Source organism: Danio aesculapii, chromosome 8 (genome assembly GCF_903798145.1).
Source record: "Danio aesculapii chromosome 8, fDanAes4.1, whole genome shotgun sequence".
NCBI classification, from domain to species: domain Eukaryota; kingdom Metazoa; phylum Chordata; class Actinopteri; order Cypriniformes; family Danionidae; genus Danio; species Danio aesculapii.
This window is the reverse complement of record NC_079442.1, coordinates 17,428,456-17,434,455: the sequence shown is the minus strand read 5'-3', so window position 1 is coordinate 17,434,455 and position 6,000 is coordinate 17,428,456. Positions and strand designations below refer to the sequence as shown.

At 38.4% G+C, this 6,000-nt stretch overlaps 1 protein-coding gene across 5 annotated transcripts in view; it reads left to right on the top strand.

The window, feature by feature from the left end:
• Positions 1–6,000, top strand: part of ncor2 (nuclear receptor corepressor 2) — a 181,897-nt gene that overhangs the window by 86,008 nt on the left and 89,889 nt on the right. The window lies entirely within an intron of this gene.

The window sequence follows — 6,000 nt, the reverse complement described above, 5'->3', positions numbered from 1 at the left end:
ACGATATAAAACTTTTATTTAAAGTATTTATGTTCGTTAAATGTCCTATAAACTGTTTGTGGTACGCTTGTTTACATCACATGGACTCCTATTTATGTAAATCATGCCCAATAAAGTGTGAGTTCTGGTTTGTTTACATTTCAAATCAATCACACAACCAGCTCCAAAGAAAGTCGCATGAGTTTATTGAAGAACTGCAATGTCTTTGTGGTTTCATTTAAAGCCTGATGAAACCGCATTGACATTCTCAATGACACTGAAAAACTGGGGAGGATTGGGGCGGAAAGTGCAGTGTGCCGTGAATGATCCATCTTGAAAGCTTTTGCGTGGATTTGCTGTAGTACCAGCAAATGCATCACAGTGTTGTGGCAGGATTGGTAGATATACAGTGTCTATTTGTTAGCCAGAACAAAACAGGTGGAATCTAAAATACACACTCACAGGGATTTTGCTTACTTAAGCTTTGCTGCGATTTCACCTACGTTTGCAGAGTTTGCAGGGATTTCGCTCTATAATAGCTTATGTCCGCTGCGTCAACCTGTGCATTATCAGGTATGCACCAAATTATCAGCTCGGGACTGAAATTGAATGATTTTTTGCATGATGAGTGAACGGACAGTTTCTGTTTGGGCCAGTTGTAACGTGCCTGTTCTGTTACGGCATCAGCATAATATATATTAAATAAAAATTATTTGTGCTGCGTGTTTTTTTTTTTTTTGGTATATTCGGTAATAGAGATGCACCGATCCCGATACTTGGATCGGATATCGGTTCGATACTGCATATTTTTGCTTGATCGGGTATCGGCTAGCTCAGGCATGGGCAAACTCGATCCTCGAGGGCCGGTGTCCCTGCAGGGACAAAACTATGCAGGGACACCGGCCCTCCAGGATCGAGTTTGCCCATCCCTGGGCTAGCTGGTACCAATCCAAATACAATCTTGCGCATGCGCTATATTCTGTGTTTATAAGCCAAATAAACCATGAAGATAGCCTATTAAAAGGCACTAGAAAGTTGTCATGTAGGCCGACTATATCCCAAATGTTCGTAAGCCATTCTATAGTTTAATGTGAAGCACAGATGAATATTCACATGCTTAAATTCATGTTCAGTTCAGTGCTTCCCGCCGTTGCGCCTGTCAATTCTCCATTCATTCACAATTCAAACTGCGTGCCGCGTTTATGACAACATGAAAAGCTTTCTCCAAAACTACTTGCTCCTGTTAGTTTATATAATCAGTGGAGAAATGCATTTAATTTTGCATTAAATGGGTTCATTTTGACCTGCAACAAGGAGTTCATTGCTGTTTCTAATTCATGTTGCGCTGTCTGTTAGATCAGCAGATCGCATTCGCAGTAGAGAGGGTTTTTACCTGCTCTTCACACACAAAGTATGCCTACCTGAAGTTTTAAATCAGAAAAGGCTCAAAAATACATTGGACAGATCCTCAACGCACTGATTTCTTCCCTTTGTGCTGCTGTTTTGAAAGTATCCGCAGATACCGGAGGGCTGCGCGCTGTGTCTCAGTGCATCAAGCACTTCATTCACGCATCCGGCTGCGCAGACATGACATGCACCGCTCTGTAAGATTATTCTCATAATGAGTTTCTGTTCTCTCATCCATCTAGCTGAGTTTATTCTTCTGAGGGGAATACTGTAAGTGCTGCGGATAGTTTGTAAAGCCTGATTGTGCTCAAAGCATTGTGGTCAAAGTAATTGATTAAAGTTATAAAAGTGAAACTGACGGGTGCAATAGGCTATAGATTGTCATTAACATAAAATTATTTAACCTAATATAGGCTACTCTGAAACTGTGAATATTTCACTGTAATTTTATTTATATCAATATTTTATTTAACAGACCAGTTTGTGTTTTGCCTCGTAAGTGTATAAGCGGACCTTGTTTTGAACTTTCTCCGTCTCACTCACGATGAGATTTGGCGAGGGATTATCAAGTAAAACTGGCCCCAGACAGTTAAGTTTAGTCTGCGTCAAACCTGCAGCAAAATATCAGGCTTTGCTAAAAGACTGATTATTTTACCAACAATTACCGTCAATAGAGGTAGCCTACAGATATCAAAGAAAAAGCTTTATATTAAAAAAGGAAACATAAGCTAGATCACAACAGATCATTTCAATGCCATAACGAATGCTCAAACGTAGCCTAGTTTACAGCAAGCATCATGTTTTTTGTTAGATTGTGCTGTCTGTCATGTATAGTAGGCCTATTATTTTTACTAAAGAAGATATCTTATTTGAGTTTAGCACCAGAGCTATAAACTGTATTGTGCTTAGGAAAAAAAAAAATGGCACAGTATCAGGATCGGATCTGTTTTGGTTGATACTCAGAATTTTGGTATCGAGCTTATATCGGTTCCAAAAAAATGGTATCTGTGCATCCCTATTCGCTCATATAAAATGAATTAATTTTCAATCTTTGTTATATTAAAAGGTCTTTAAGTCTTAAATGGAACTCTTAGAAACCTGCATGCATAGAGTTTGTGCATGCGAAAATCTTTCATACTATGCTGCAAAAAGGGGTGGGATAATTCAAGATGATGCAACACTGATAAAATTAGCAGCTGCTCCATATTTTAAATTTCTGTACAGAGAGGTCAGGTTTTGATCTTCTAAAGGGCTCGCGCAATCATATGATGCTGGTCAGAGTTCACCCAAGCTTGAACTTTGGAACGCAGCCACATGCAAAACTTCTCACATCGGCTTGTGTTTCCGTTCTGATACATTTGCATGCTTATGAATATAAGTCGATGAGGTGAAAGTGCACTATGGCTGTGGCTTAAGAGATTATAATTAGAGTAGTTGTTATTGGCAACACTGTGGTTAGCACTGTCGCCTAACAGCAAGAAGGTCACTGCCATGAGTCCTGGCCAGGAGGAGATGGCTGGCAACATCGCAATGTTGAACCAGCATCATTATTCCCCGACCCCTCCACAGTAACAGCAGCAATTTGAGTCCAAAATGCAGTAAATGTGCATGTCTTTGGATGTGTTCAAACAACTGCAAAAGAGCGCCTTTTTGCCTATTGAGCTTATTCCACTCATTGGGCTCAGTGGGACTGGCTGTTGAAGTAGAGACCTGCATTCCCACAGGAGTCCTGTGACCTGATGGAACTGAATGCGGAACAGTATCATATAGGTGGCAGTTAGATACTCAAATATATGGCTTGCGGGAGTCTCTTATGTCTATAGGACTGTATCTAAAAAATAAAATAAGCAAATAAGTTGATATTTGACAGAAGCAACAAGGACACAATGGGAAGTGGCAAGTGGTGGAAATGGTGCCTCAGTGCCTGTTTCCCCTCATATTAAAAACATTTTGTTCAGTCGAGCTCAACCAACAATGTCACATTTGCAACAAATGTGCTGATATAAGTTGTTATCATTAGGTTTCATTTAATTTATTCTATTAAATTAAAGAGTTAATAAATGTTTCAGGTCTAAGAAATGCAATGCATTTGCTTCACCTTGTGGCAAAACAGGTTAATAGCCTATTTTAGTTTAATTTATGGATTTATTTTTTGTAGCTAAATTCTTCCTAGCTTATTTCAGGTTGCTCTGTATCAAAATATGCCATAAAACTGCCTTGTTCTTGTTCATTACTTCATCAAATTAAACACAAAAACAGCCATATTCATTTTTTCCATGTATTTTTAAATGTACATTTAACAGGGAACACTTGAAATCACAAAACTGAGGCAAGAAGCAGTTGATGCATTTAACAAATACTTAAGCATTTACCTGTGGGCTTTTGCGAGAGAGAGTAGAAGAATTTCCTCAGCCTCAGTTTGATGTTCTTAGCTGAAAAGAAGGGCACCCAGTGTTGTCTTCTGCTGCTGTAGCCCTTTCGCCTCTACTTTTGACGTGTTGTGCGTTTAGAGATGCTCTTCTGCATACAGTTGAAGTCAGAATTATTAGCCCCCCTGTTTATTTTTTCCCCCAATTTCTGTTTAAAGGAGAGAAGATTTTGAACACATTTCTAAACATAACAGTTTTAATAACTCATTTCTAATAACTGATTTATTTTATCTTTGCCATGATGACAGTAAATAATATTTGACTAGATATTTTTCAAGACACTTCTATACAGCTTAAAGTGAAATTTAAAGGCTTAACTAGGTTAATTAGGTTAACTAGGCAGATTATGGTAATTAGGCAAGTTATTGTATAACAATGGTTTGTTCTGTAGACAGTCGGAAAAAAATATAGCTTAAAGGTGTTAATAATTTTGACCTTAAAATGATTCTAAAAAAATTAAAAATTGCTTTTATTCTAGCCGAAATAAAACAAATAAGACTTTCTCTAGAAGAAAAAATATTATCAGACATACTGTGAAAATTTCCCTGCTCTGTTAAACATCATTTGGGAAATATTTAAAAAAGAAAGAAAAAAAACATTCAAAGGGGGGATAATAATTCTGACTTCAACTGTACCTTGGTTGTAACGAGTGGTTATTTGAGTTACTGTTGACTTTCTTTCTGCTCGAACCTGGCCATTCTCCTCTGAACTCTGGCATCAATATTTGTACCCAGAGAACTGCTGCTTACTCTATATTTTTTTGGATCGTTCTCTGTAAACCCTAGAGATGGCTGTCCGTGAAAATCCTAGTGGATCAGCAGTTTCTGAAATACTCAGACCAGCCCATCTGACACCCACAACCATGCCACGGTCAAAGTCACTTAAATCCCCTTTCTTCCCCATTCTGATGCTCTGTTTGAACTGCAGCAGATCATCTTGACCATGTCTACATGCCTAAATGCATTGAGTTGCTGCCATGTGATTGGCTGATTAGAAATTTGCGTTAACGAGCAGTTGGACAGGTGTACCTAATAAAGTGGACGGTGAGTGTACATAAATGTCTTTATCACTGTGCCCCAAAGCCTCAATGTCATCATCCAGCACAATGTCTCACGTTAGACATCATACGATGTCTTATTGGTTGACATCGCCCAACCCTAGTAGTTTACATTAAGAATTAATTGTGCGGTTTCAGCAAAGTTCACTCAGGAGAAAAATTCCTTTAAACTTTACTTTTAACTTATGTTTTATTTACTGATTTTGATCCATATGGAACATTTATTATATTATATTTTTGCCCAGCCATACATGAATGCAGAATTTTTTTTCACAAATTAATATTCTACTTATGTTTGATGGCTACTACTCCATGTTTGTTCTTCTGATTTCTGATGTACAAAGAAACAGCAAATTTCTAGCAATCTCTGGTTGAAAAGAGTTTCTGTGCCATGTGTTTTCAGACTATGGATCCTCAAATCAATCCCCTCGCTATACTCATTCTTTGTTTATTTACACATACAGTCCTAGTTAGCGTTTTCAAACAGTTTAGTCTCACCCCAGGAGAACTTGCTCTCCTAAAATAAGCATCAGGACAGTTTGCAAAGTGTTTTATTTAGAAGACAAGGATTTGTTTCTAAGTACAGCTTTCCGAGCTGCCATAAGTAGATGCTTTTCATCCACAGTGCAGTCAGTGTTATGTAATCTGGACTCTCTGAGTCTAGTAGCAGCAGTAGACGTGTGTGTGTGTGTGTGTGTGTGTGTGTGTGTGTGTGTGTGTGTGTGTGCGGAGTGGAGTTGTGATTATTGTGTGGTTATTGCCTCAGCAGGCCACACGGCTACAAACACACTTCCTCTGTTTCCTCTTGCCCTCATTCCTTCCTTTTTTTCCCTCTCTCTCTCTCTCTCTCTCTCTCTCTCTTGTTTTTTTTCTTGGCAGTGCCATTACTCAGTGGTCTGCTTCAGGCGTTAATACGGCAGTATAATTTTAGCTCACTTATTTTAGCGGCGTAATTGCATCAAATATAGTCAATTATTACAAGAATTTTAATATGCACAAGAGTAACTGTACTTTATAACAAGGCTTTGCACTCAAATCTATTCTCTGATATTTCTAGTCATGCTTATCAGGGCCATTGCAGCAAACGTATAAGCAGACCCAGTCATCTTGTAAAACAGACCCCCTCAT